At 39.7% G+C, this 13566-nt stretch overlaps 1 long non-coding RNA gene across 1 annotated transcript in view; it reads right to left on the bottom strand.

Annotated features, from left to right (window-relative positions):
• Window positions 1-1124: 1124 nt before the first annotated feature.
• The window catches only part of LOC125166083 (uncharacterized), a 43347-nt gene continuing 30905 nt past the window's right edge, over window positions 1125-13566 (bottom strand). The window contains exon 3 of the long non-coding RNA XR_007152345.1: window positions 1125-1267. This is a non-coding gene — a long non-coding RNA (uncharacterized LOC125166083). The remainder of the gene's footprint in view (window positions 1268-13566) is intronic.

Genomic DNA, 13566 nt, shown 5'->3' with positions numbered 1-13566 from the left:
CTTCTTTGCTAAATCTCACTTGAGAACCCTTGAGAATCTGAGGATCTTGAGACAAATCAGCAGTTTATTGTAATTCCTTTCCAAGTCACATTCATTGGAGAATAAGTGACCATCCAAGCTGGGAGAGACCAAAAAGGGGACCCTAATAGCTTCAAGGCAAATGAGGGAAGGAGCAGATCAAAGAAAGTAATATAATTCCTTCCTTGATAAAAAGCTGTTACTTTTCAAAGTTGCCCCAAACCAAAGGCCTCTTGTGTTCCAATTTATTTAGAATTCCTTTTAGTACCATGCATTCAAAGAGTTCTTTCCTTCTCAGGGAAGTTGGGCTGGGGGGGGGGGGGGGGGGCTGGGGGAATCATATTTAATTAACTAGTCAAATGAATGAAAATTTCATTTGAAGTTAAATATTTTTGAAATATTTGGCTTAGCCCCATAATGCAATGCCCAAAGTGCCTTCAGATTTTTATTCCTAAGTGGGTTTTCAAATTCAATTAAATTCTCTAGCTTCAAAGCTACTTAAGAAATATTCCGGGCCAAAGATATTTCAGTTACCTTTAAGCCCTCTGGGGAACGCCCCTCCAAAAAAGTCAGGTCATTTATTCTTGAAACTCATAAATGTCAATGCAAACATACCCTGAAGGTTCATTTATCACATAGAGGTTGAGTGAACCTATGATTGGCAGTAAAATGAATAGTAATAACTTCTGAATATGTTCCATATTTTTGCACGCTCTGCAGTCTCCAGTATCAGTTTTCGTTTGCTACTCCAGAGCTGGAATTTATTAAGGTATATTAGGGATAGAACCCAGATTCATATTTCAAATATTTCTGCCAGTCTCCCGTGTAAAAGCAAAAAATAAGCATTCATTGATACTGATAATTCCCACCACTGCTGACAAGTTTCACTGTTTTTTTCTTCTTTTTCCCAGCTGAGAAAATATTTGCTGTTGAACATCTGGCTAAGGAATGTTGAAAGTCCAAAGGCCTGGTATATCATCTGAAATGGACTTTTTCAAGAAAAGTAACATGGAGTATTAAGCAGCTTCCCAGAAACTAATTTTCAGAGAAAATGCGTCGTGACATTTCACGAAAGTCAGAACATCCTAAAAATAGAAAGGTGGAATAAAAGACTTTGATCAGTATCGAGAGTTTATTGTAGTGTGGACATCATGCGCCAACATAGGAAGTTCAACTTAGGGCTGACAGATCTGGATAGTGACCGTGCCAAGCTGGCACCAACAATGGCATCATCTGCTCATGCCTCTGCCTGTCAGGGAACAAAATGGAAAAGCTGTCAGATTCAGGATGAGAACGCTCTTCCCCACCTGTGTTAGCACTCCACTTGGGGACCAGGAGGAAAGTACACAGAGTCTCTCTTACTGATTCATCTGGCCAACCATCTAGGGTTGAGTTCAATAATTTTTTTGTGCTGAAAATATGTGTGTGGGTGGAAGGAGTGGTTGTGAGGACAATTCAGCATTGGGAGAGCTCGCGGCAAATGAAAGAATAAATTTGTACATGTTTGTGCAAACGTGTACAAACAAGCCCCTACAAATTAGTATCTCTTGAGTTCCTCTAAACTTCATCTCTGGCAATTCAACAGCATAAGCTGAATCAACTCGTATAACCTCACATCCATGTGCCTTATACCAATGGGCCATATTGATTTCCATCTACTTATATCTCAATGCAAATCCTGTGTATTGATTATATTAATGTGTTTCAAAAACAAAGAGCATAAATCCTACTCATTTTACACAAGTGAGAACTACACATAGTGTAATATGAACTCTGCAAAAGTATGGATCATATCCTAGTATCCTAAGATCCCCAAAACCTGGCAATAGCAATATTTACTGTTTGAATTCAAATGTGTCCACTTAACATACAGAATTTGGGATCTGAAAAAGAATAGAGATCATCTAGCCCAAGCTTCTCATCTACCAGAGTAAGAAACTGTGATAGAAAGTGGGATATTTTTCTAAAACGATACTAATAGCAGATTCAGAGCCCCTACCTCTTTCTACCACACTGCAAAGATGCCTTTTGGATCACTGTCATGATGATTTCTTGCCTTGTTAGCAAATAGTCTTCTTTTAGAATTTCTATCAATTTCTGAAAGTATTAAATTTTACCACAATGCATTTAGTAGGACATTTATTTGTAAATCCTGAAATGCTAATAGGGAGATCATGAGATACATGTTAGAAAACTGAGGCCAACATAAGGGACCGATAATGGCCTGGTGCAATCTGGAAAGTCCCATCCCTGAAAACAGGGCTCCCAGGGAGCTCTTGCACCAGACTAAGCTCATGTATTCTTCTCCTATTTTCTCTTTTTTTAATTTTCTTTCTTCCTTTTGTTTTTGTTTTCTCTTTGTAATAGTTTGACAGAAACAGTTACAACACGACCAAGGAAAACTATTCTTTCAGAAATGCACAGCCCAGTTCCCATTATATTAGAAATAGGAATTTTAAAACTTTCTCTTGAAAAATGATCATTTCTGTCAGAATGGTGACAATTTTCTCATTTAGTTATTGCTAACTTGCAGGGCGGGAGGTGGGGTGCTGGGTGATCTTTCTCATTTTATAAAGGCAGTCAATAAATTTCTCCCATAGTGCTCAGTGGTTTGGGTTGGTTTGCGAGCTCTTCTAGGGGAGGATAAAGGCATAAACTACCACCTTAGAAGCCCCATTTATGTTGTCCTTTCCCGAAAGGTCTTACAGATTATTCACAGCCAAACAGGAGAACCACAGCAGGCTGATCCAGTTCCTGTTTTATCGGTCACTTGAACTCCTGGATTCAATTTTCCTTGGTAAGTCCTGTTTGAGACCCTGCATTCCTACACACGGGCTCCCATTTTCTCATTTTCTAAATGAACATAAAATGGACGATTATTAACAGAACCAAAGAACTGGGAACGATGTTAACCCCTTCCATGTAACAAAACCAAAAGCAAATAAGCAAACAGAGGCCCCAGCCTGTGGGAGGAGGGTCACTACCACCACTAGATGACAGCCTTCTATCCCCTGGAGTCCTGTATTATTCAGAGACTTCTTTGGACTATAATAAATTAGTTTGACAAATTATTCCTCTCGCCAGACTTATCCATTCTCGACCTTTCTGAGAGGGGTTTTAGTAAAGGAAGCTTTGTCTGCAAGTGACATGCTGAAGGCATCTGTTTAACAGATTCATTTCTTTAAGGGTCTGTGAAGGCTGCTTTCATCAGGATAGAGTATGGGGGGCACCACGTTCTTCACTCTCTCAGAGCTCACACACCATGTGTCACCATCAGTCTTTCCATCACATTTCTGATCTGTCCTTTCCCTGCCCTCTGGAGTCCCATATCTACTCCCAGAGGGATGGCTCAGCCTCCATCACATCCTGTTTTGCAGAACACATACCTGCCACTCAGATATTTCACAGTTGCATTTTTCTTCTATTTCGAGGAAATCCATTTCCCCAAGATGATAAAACAAAAGCTAATACATTTTAATCAATAAACGTGTTACCATATTTCCCCTCAGCATAATCACTAAGATTTATTTTTCATCCTACAGGAGATGAATCGCAAGCACATCCATTTAGCAGACTCTTCAAGAAGGCATTGCCATAAATACTGGGCGGGGGGGGGGGGGCGGATAAAAACTGGATTCTATTTGTCGACTTGCCCTCTTCAATCTGTTCCTCACAATGCAGCTAGAGTCATTAGACCCCAGCTGAAAATGCCTGAATAATTCGCCACACCTCTCATAATAAGCCTCAGTTCCTTAGCAAGATGTGTCACACATCTTATGATATGGCTTCTACCTCCCTCCAGGACCAGTGTTATCCTTCATGCACTATCCCACCTTCCTTGCAATTTGTGCATCAACCACACCATAATGCCTTTAGTTCATCTCAGTTTGCCTTACATAATGACATACCCCTCTAGGGTATGTCACCTAGGGCTGCCTCTAGTGCTGCCACCTCTAGGGCTTTACGCACACGGAGTCCTCTGCTTGCAACATTCTTCCCCCCCCCCCCCCCCCGCCCTCCTCCTCCTCTGGGTGGTTCCTAATTTTTTTTTTTTTTTTTTGTCGTCTCAGCTACCATTGCCTTGGGAAAAATCTCTGGTCCTCCAAGACTGGACTAAATGCCCATCGCTCAATCAATTCCATTGCACTAATCAATTCAATTACAATGATCTTTTTTCTTCTCTTATTTTCCCTCCACCACTCAGTAGTCATTATAAGTAATCTAATAAGCCATTATAGGCCCGGCATCTACTAAAATATGTAATAATTTATTAAATGGTGAGTCTACTACTGTAAAATAAAAACTTTACCTAGTGCCCTACTTATTATTCTCGAAGAGTTTGTAATTTAGTTGGAGCACTGATAATTCATCTGAAAAATCATTCAAAAAAGAAATGAAGCTCATGAGAATGAGATGCAAATGATACATGCGTTTTTACAAATTACTATTGCAGTTCATAAGGATAAGGCATCACAAACTATTGGCCAGGGGGGCTTGTGTGGAGGTGAGATCACACCTAAACTGTGAAAGCGGAAAGTGAACAAAGGGAGGACTGGAGTACCAACAAAAAGGTCCAGGTGGAAAAGCATACCTTTAAGACACATCAACAAAAGATGATTAGCTGGTTAAATCTAGAAAGAAGGAAAGGATGAATTTCATGGGACAGTTCATTAATTTAAGCAACACACGTGTGTTAGATGCCAGGCACTGCTCTCAGTGTCTGGGATAGATGGGCAAATCAAAGACAATGAACTCTGGCCTCATGGAGTTTGCCCTCTAGGGCAGGGATAAACCCAACAAATATATACAGGTCCATAATCCCTTCATTGCAAAACAAAGTCTAAAGAGGTTTAATTATTGGAATTTTTTCCCTGAAGTTATTTGTCAGTAAATCTGGTCTGAACAGAACAGCTGTGTGTAGTCTTTATTCTAGTTGATACGCATAGTGCATATTTCTAGGTATTGCTTCAGAAATAGTCATGTATTTGATAACAGAACTTTGCTAAGGATGAGATGTAATACATGGTGTGCATTGCATTTTCCAGTAAAATCTGAAAAAGGATAAATTCTGAAATGCATCTGGGATTCCCAAGGGTTTGGGACAGGGATTGTGGATCTCAGAGTGTTGTTAGGAAGAGTGTCATGGGAAAAAGGAAATGTGGAACAGGGGAAGGGAAATCCAGAGGACAGAAAGGTGGGAAGGGAGCTGGGGCAGTATTGAATAGGGTGGTCAGGGTATACCTCATGAGGAAGAAGAGGCCCCTTCACTTACAGAGGTGACAGAGTCAGCCAAGCAGATATCCAGGGCAGGAGTTTTTCAAGCAGCAGAACCAGGACACCAAAGGCCCAGGAATCTCAGGAACACCTGGGACAGCTGAGGAACTATGAGGAAACACAGAGACATGAGCAAGGAGAAGAGTAGAAAAGATTAGAGGAGTGCTAGGTAGTCAGATCACATAGAATCGCTAAGTCACTTCAGGGCTTTGAGTAGAAGAGTGACATGATATGAACTACTTTTAAAGCACCATTCCACTTCCTGTATTGAAAATAAGCTATAGAAAACAAAAAGGGTAGAGTCATAGAGACTAATTAGGAGGGTTTTGCAGTAAGCCATCTAAGATGATGGTGATTCAGACCAAAGTAGTGGTAATGGAGATGTTGGGAAGTAGTCAGATTCCGGATAGATTTTAGAGAAAGAGCCAATAGGGTTTCTTAACAAATTGGATATACGTATGAAAGACAGGAGTCACGGGTGACTCCAGAATTTGGGGCCTAAACAATCAGAAGAATGAAGATGTTACCATCTAAAATGAGAGAAGATAAAATTGCAAAGGGTTTTGAAGGGACTATTGGGAACGGTTTCACTTATGTTTCGTTCGAGACATCTGTTGGACTTCCAAGAGGTGATGTGGAGTAGGAAGTTGAACATACAAGTCTGTAGTTCAGAAGAAAAATCTGGCTTGGGTATAAATTTGGAGATTATTAACATAGCATTGGCTTTTGAAGTCATGTGACTAGATGAGACCCATAAGGAAGTAGATGTAGCTAGAGAAACGACATCCAAGAACTGAACCTTGAGAAAGGCAGAAGATGAATACAGAAAAAAAAAAAAATACTGGTAGGGAAGACATACATGTGTATCCGTACAATTGAGAATTTAATCCTAATACCAGCCTTTTCAAGTAGTATAGAACTTAAAATAGTGTAAATGAGTCCAATAATCCCTAGACATCGGGTTGAGAGAGGTAAATAAGACATCTTAGAAAATGAACATACATTTCCTGATTCTTAAAATATTGGCTGGGAATAGAAACAAGAATTTACTAGAGTAATGCAGCTCTCCAATGCCTAACGTATTCCTGGCAGGATTCAAATCAACATAAAAGCATGTCATTCAGACCTAATTTTTATTCCCACAGACATGAAAGAAATATAATAAATGCTTTCCATTACTATAATAATAAGTATCAATTATGGTAACAATGGTGTTTGCTGCTACGGAGAGAGCTAATATGCAGCCTTTAAAAGGTTTCAGGCAGTATTCCGAGTGCTTTATGCTTGTTAAATCATAAACTCTCACTGCAGCTCTATGAAATAAATAACATTATTACCAAAGAGGCTAAGAATGCTGCCCAAGACCATACAGCTGTGAGTGGAAGAACTTGGATTTGAGCTCCAGCACTTTGACCCCATAATCCACTCACTTTACCATCATGCTAAATTTCTTCCTAGAATAAACCCTTGTACTTTGGCATCCAATTGCTATAATGACTTCTGAATGTGAAACTTTTCCACGGTGATCTGATGTCAAAGCATACAACTAAGGATATCTAGGATTGGCATCAGAGAACACAGACTCAGCTTTACCCTCTTCCACTCTCCAGTCATGTGCCCTGACTTAACAACATCATAGCCTTTAACCTGATCTTTCCTATACAAGCATGTCTAGGATGACAGTGGCACCTGCCTCAAACCACTTGCAAGAGTTTAGGGCAAGTATATATGAAAATAGTGCTCTGTGTTATAAAGCGTACATACAAGTTATTTTCTAGCGTATGACATACGGATGGAAATTTGGGGAGAAGAAAATCTCTTTTGTTGTAATGACACTGGCCCAACTCTACAAAGTGACAAGGTGCAATTCCCAGTCTTAGAGTGGGGAAGGCTCGTTTTGTTATAGTTCTCCCCAGGGGCCACATTTTGGTCCCTTCCCTTCCCTTCTTCCCACTCCCCTTTACTCCATTCACAAGCTGCTCTAATTATCCATTATGCTTCTGACCTGAAAAGGCAAGGTGCCAATTTTGCTTAGCTACCTATGCTCAAGATGGCTCCAATGACAAGTCTCTGAGCTGGAACCTGTGAAGACTTCAGTGTTAAGCTGCTTGCCTAGATTATGTGTCTTAAAGTCTTCCAGGCTAACAAGAGCACAATGATTTTTGATAAAGGGAAACTGTGACAAAGAGTTCCTTAATATGCCAACAAATCTTTATAAAGTTGACTTTGGGCATCAAGGAATTTCTTCTTCTTTGAAAATTTCACCTGAAGGTACTTCCTATTTGTTCTGGTTACCAGGTCACTGAGAAAGCTGTGTGCCATTGCTTCAAGGTGTGAAATGGGAGTGAAAATGTCCTCTTGTTGAGAGCCAAGATGCTTAATAAGGATTTTCAGAAGCCACTCTGCAAGGCTAAAAGCTGTGAAATTGACTTAGACTGACAGCCAATGACTAAACTTTCATTCTCTGCTCTGATGAAAGTTAATTCATTTTTTACAAGATTAGCATGGAGTGAAATCTCTGGAGATGAATGTGCAAAGCAACCAAGATTGCTTAACTATCGTATTTATTAGTCCTGCAACCTGTGCAAATACTGTCCATTACTCCCAACCTTACACCATGATCCGAAATTCTGCATTATTTTTCTGTATGGGATCGCATCGGGGAAACTCTTTGACACAGAATCACAGAATACAGTGTCACTGCTACTGAAACGACACTGGCTTTTGGTTTTATCCAAGCCTGTAGTCCACATCACCTTTGCCATGAGCACCTGTTTGAGGTCTCACTGATATCACAAATTCATGCCATTTCTAAGAGAACAATCTAGAGGGATAGGAGAAATTATACAGGAAAGAAACATCTTTTTTCTGTCTGAAATTGCTGGGGAAAAAAATTAAAAATAGAAGTAGAGCTTGGTTTTCTGTTGATGAGGCTTTGAAACAGGCTAATATGTTGAGGGGCAATTCTTTCAGTAAAGCTCCTAAACACTGAATTTGAGAAAAACAAATGACCCAATTATCCCAACCAAAGCTTTAAGACACCATCTGGCTCAGTTGGTGGTAAGACATTAAAGAATCCTACCAAAAAAAGCTGAGTATGATAAAATGCAATCCTATGAAGAGGAAAGGGCTGCTAAAAACTTACAAGCTCCTTTTCCATATTTATCAAACTTGAAAAAATCAAATCATAAATAATCTTTAAACTGTTCCTCAGAGATCTAATTGTTAATTTCTTAACTAGCTATCAAACATATCCTTCCTCAAATACAAATTTGGAGCATGCTTTTTCCAATAACAAACAGAATGTTCTCAGACATTCACTGGAAGGCATGTCAGTAAGAGCAAAGGCAGGATTTTAATAAAATAATTGGAGTCTTTGGTATCCACTTAGGCCTATCTTTGTTTCATTGACTTATTCAGATTCGGATCTCTAAAAGACTTTGAAAGTATTCTCTAGCCCTCCAGCCCCACCTTTCAACCCCACTTTACATTTATAAATTTAGTGTGGTGATCCACTTTTCTGCCAAAAGAGAATCTAGAATCCTCTTAAATCTTCTCTTTTTTTTTTTACTTTTTAAAACAGCTTTATTGAAATATAGTTGGCATACAATCAACTGTGCACAAAATATACAATTGTATAAGTTTTCAAACATATATACACAAAGAAAACCATCGCCAAAATCATAATGAAAATTTCTATTCCCCCTAAAAGTTACCATGTGTTTCTTTTTAATTCCTACCTTCTTCCTTACTATGTACCTCCCTGTCCTGAGGCAACCACTGATCTGCTCTCTGTCACTATAGATTCATTTGAAATTTCTAGAATTTTATATAAATGGAATAATACAGTATGTTATTTATTTTGTCTGGATTCATTCATATATCATAATTATTTTGAGATTCATTCATGTTGTAAAGTTCCTTATTTTATTGCTGAGTGGTATTCTATTGTATGGACATATTGCAATTTGTTTATCCAATTACCTATTTCCAAACATTTGAGTTCTGTCCAATTTTGGATGATTTGAAATAAAACTGCCATAAATATTTGTATACAAGTCTTTGTGTGGACCCGTGCTTTCATTTCTCTATGAAAGAAACAGATATCTATGTTAAATATGTATGAGCAGAATGGCTAAGTCATGTGACAGGCATATGAGGCATATAAAAACCTAAGTTTTTAAGAGACTGTCAAGTTATTTACCAAAGTGATTGTACAATTTTATATTCCCACCAGTCGTGTGTGAGAGTTCCAGTTCCTCCATATCCTCACCAACTCTTGGTATGGTCAGTATTTTTTCACTGGAGCCATTTTAAAGTGTGTGTTAGTGTCTCATTATGGTGAAGCATGAATATCCTACTGCAATAGACATAACTTTGTGTCATTATCGAGTTGGAAAATACACCCATGCAAGTCCTTTGAGTATAAATCCAGCTTCCATGGGTACATGGCACCTTCAGGGCATTTGATCCCTCTGCTATAAGACCTCCTAAAAGCTTTTCTCTTCTCATATTGTACTTACCCTGCCTCTCAGCTGCTGTTCCCTTTACCCCGCTATTTTTCTGTCTCTCAAATGGAAAAGTGCTTTATTTATTATCCTGCTCTTTAATCTGTGCTGGGCACATTTCTGCATCAGCATATCTGGATTCATCTTTTTTCAGAGCTGCATAACATTTCATTCTCTGGAGGTCCTTTAATGGATATAATCACTCCCTGTGGGCATTTCAATGGTTCCCATATTTCTCCTACTAGACAAATCTTATTTGTGCTTTTTTCCATACAGGAACATCTTGTTAGGAAAGCACCATGCATTTGTTATTGGTACTGTTGTTGCATGTTCTAGAGAGCACTTCCTTTTAGTTATGTCTTCACTTTCCTAACCTCTCATTCCATGTATGTTCCCCACATATAAAGAGACACCACTTAAATCATCTAAATGAATGGCCAATCTGCTGGGTGGTAAGAAGAAAAAGCATCCAACCAAAAGAAAATGAATAATCCCTGCCATACCCTGAATTTCTGTAGCTCCCGCCCTACTTCCATGAGAGGCATTGTAGCTTAATGGGAAAGGCTTAGAATCAGATATAGGCTTACAATTCATCCCAGCCTATAACTATCTTTGCCTCCTCCAGTAAGTCACTGTAATACTCAAAGTTTTGCCTTCTACATTGTCAGTGGGATAATTGTGTTGCAGGATTTTTACCACAATACCCTGGATTTGTTGTCTCTCCACTTTGAAGAATGAAGAGGTGGACACGAAATGAACAGCAGGCAAAAGTTTATTAGAGTATATGATTAGAAAGGAAGAATAGTAGGTAAGCTCTCTTTACAGAGAGGGGACATTTGAAAGTGAATGTCCAAGGACAATAGGCAAGGGTCATTGGTTTATAAGGTTCTGGTCAGCCCTCTCCCTTCCCTTCCCCCTTGCTCCTTCTTAGCTTCTACCCTTAATTGCTTGATAGCTCCAGGCGCTGGTTGTCCATTCCTGATTGGCTTGTTTCCATTGTATGAGGGGTGGTTTATGACCATACTTGGGTCTTTTGTTAAATTCCTGAGGGGAAACCTGAGGGGGAGTATGTGGGGGTCTGTTACATTCTTAGGAGGAACCTTACACCTGAGAGGGTTTGCTGTGGTCAGACACTCCCAGCATTGTTCCAAAATACGTGGTTTTTTTCCCCACCCAGAGACCTCACATTCGAATCTTTCCCTCTCTGCCTACTGAATCCTATCTTCTCCTATCATAATGGGGGTAATATTCAAATAAAGAGCATCCCGTATTACCCAGGTACAGAACGATCACAAGAGATGTTGATGTGGGTACTAGAATAAGTACTGGAGGCACTCACTGAGGTAGGCATCAGCCCTTTGGTTGCCAGACCCTGGAAAGTTGGAGGGATACCCAAGTTCTTAGGAAGTTGGATGGAAGAACATATGCGAGGAGCTCAGGGCAGCCGTTATATCTAACTGGTACAGAATAATATTTTAACTACCACTACAGTCCACTCATATCCAACTTCAGAAGAACATCAATGCAACGCATTGTACCTGAAACTCGGTAGGAGCTTAAACATTACTTCTTTCTCTATATATTTTAAAACTCATTTCTTGTATACTTCTTTCATTAGTTGTGTTCTAGACATAAAATTTGGGTTTGTCATACTTCTAGCATAGAATCGTGGGAAATCAAATAGCTATGTCCTGGTTAAGGAGATTATAGGGAACACATTACACTGCTTTCTGGCCATGCTGCAAATAGCTAACCAGTATCTAGTTAATGTGTATTTAGGGGTTGGGTCCTGCCTGTGCTCATGAATTCCTTAGACCATGTTATTTATGAAATATTTCATCTTGTTCTCCACCCTGCTTTCAGCATCTGCTCTTTTGTAGTGTTGGGAACACTTTTTTTTCACGCTTTCTATACATTCTTATAGGCATGTAGCCACAGATATATTGTGCAACATTTTCCCTATAATGTATGCCTAACAAATAAGGGAGATTGAGAGCAGCTCAGAAAAACTTCCCTTGGCCTCCTTTTCACCTCTCTTGACTTGCATGGAGTCTTGAGTAATCCTTTCTGCTGTCTTCAGCTTTGCTGGACAGAGTTGAAAGCTGAACCTGCATAGAATAGTGTCTTCATGGAAAGCATTCTATTATCTTTCTGATGAAAATGTTAATATCAGTTTTTAATTTCTATAGAAAACTAAATCTATTACCCATGCAAAAGAAATTATATTTGACCCATTATCTCTCTTTACTTCTGTAATCAGTAATACTCATGAATAACTACACTAGGGTCTTATATTAGGCCAGTCTGAGCACCCTATGTCTTTGTGTCAGTGAGGAATAGTAGCTATGACAAGCAGAGTGGCCAATTCCAAGGTGAGAAGAAGGTCCTTGGGTATGGTGCAGTTAAAATGAAGGCCCATTTATCTCTGCATCTCTCAGCACCATGCTTGAGCAGAAGGGGGCACTCAAGAAAAGACTTGGTGGGGGCACCTGGGTGGCTGTTGGTTAAACATCTGACTCTTGGTTTCAGCTCAGGTCATGATCTCACAGTTTGAGCCCTGAACTGGGCTCTGTACTGACAGCCCAGAGCCTGCTTGGGATTGTCTGTCTCCCTCTCTCTCTCCCCTTCCCCACTCATGCTCTCTCTCTCTCTCTCTCTCTCTCTCTCTCTCTCTCTCTTTCTCTCAACAATAAATAAATAAACATTTAAAAAGAAGAAGAAAAGAAAAGACGTACTGTACTGAAGTGAATCTAGGATGAACCTTGGTAGAGAAAAGATACTAATTGGGATGACACTGCCTATCTCTCTAGCTACAGAGGGGCCAAGAAAAACTGGAATGAGACCTAGGCAGAAAAGAGCAGTAATAAGAATAACACAGAACAAACTAGTAAATCATCGTACTGTGCTATAAGGTCTATGTTCATCATGACCTATGAAAGCAGATGTCCAGTTGAAAACCTACTGGTGCCAACAAATCTGCATTCACATTCCCTCTCTTGCATTGTCTATGTCTTCATAAAATCAAATCAACGCAAAGATCCAAGCCCCACAGATACCCTTGAAACTCAGTGTTCATCATTATGGTCATAGGAATGGCATCAATAGTTAAGTATCAACATAGAAACAAAATGAGTGGTTTTATTCATCTAACCTCTGGCAATGCTCCTGTTATAATCACTTTCCCCTTGTAAGGAGTTTTTCTCTTATTCCCAGTAACTCTGACTCCTCCTAATAGCTCTTGCTTCTCTAATTAGGCACGTTTCTTACTTCATGCCTAATGTGGGCTTCCCATTGTCTCAACTAATAGGTCTTAATATTTGAAATGCTCAGTTATGTTTGTTTTTCTTGGCCTTGTTCCACAAAAACCAATCTTTCCTTGTGTTGTGTTTGCTGTTGTAGTAAAGGCTGAGGCAAGACCCAGGTCGCCACACAGAGATGAGCCAGGCTTGGGATGTGGCCTCTGGCCAAAGGAGTCCAGGTGTTTTGAATTAAAAGTGGAATGACGTGTACTCCTGGCGTGGGATTCTCAGATCAGAATGAACTTTGCGCTAATGAAGTGAGAAATGACTGTGTCCAGAAAGGTTAACTGAATGGTTTCTGCCTCCAAGATTGCTGTGCCTGACTGGAGAGCCCCTCATTGTTGGGCATCTAAATGACCTAACTCTCTTCTACTGCTATGAAAGTGATTCTCCAGGCCTCCTTCTCTAACCCCTTTTCCTGGTTCTCAACTCACATGACCTAAGGGATGGGAATATAATAGGAAGCT

This window comes from Prionailurus viverrinus, chromosome B2, assembly GCF_022837055.1.
Source record: "Prionailurus viverrinus isolate Anna chromosome B2, UM_Priviv_1.0, whole genome shotgun sequence".
Lineage (NCBI taxonomy): Eukaryota > Metazoa > Chordata > Mammalia > Carnivora > Felidae > Prionailurus > Prionailurus viverrinus.
Note: the sequence above shows the minus strand (reverse complement) of the source record. Positions and strands in the feature narration are given on the sequence as shown.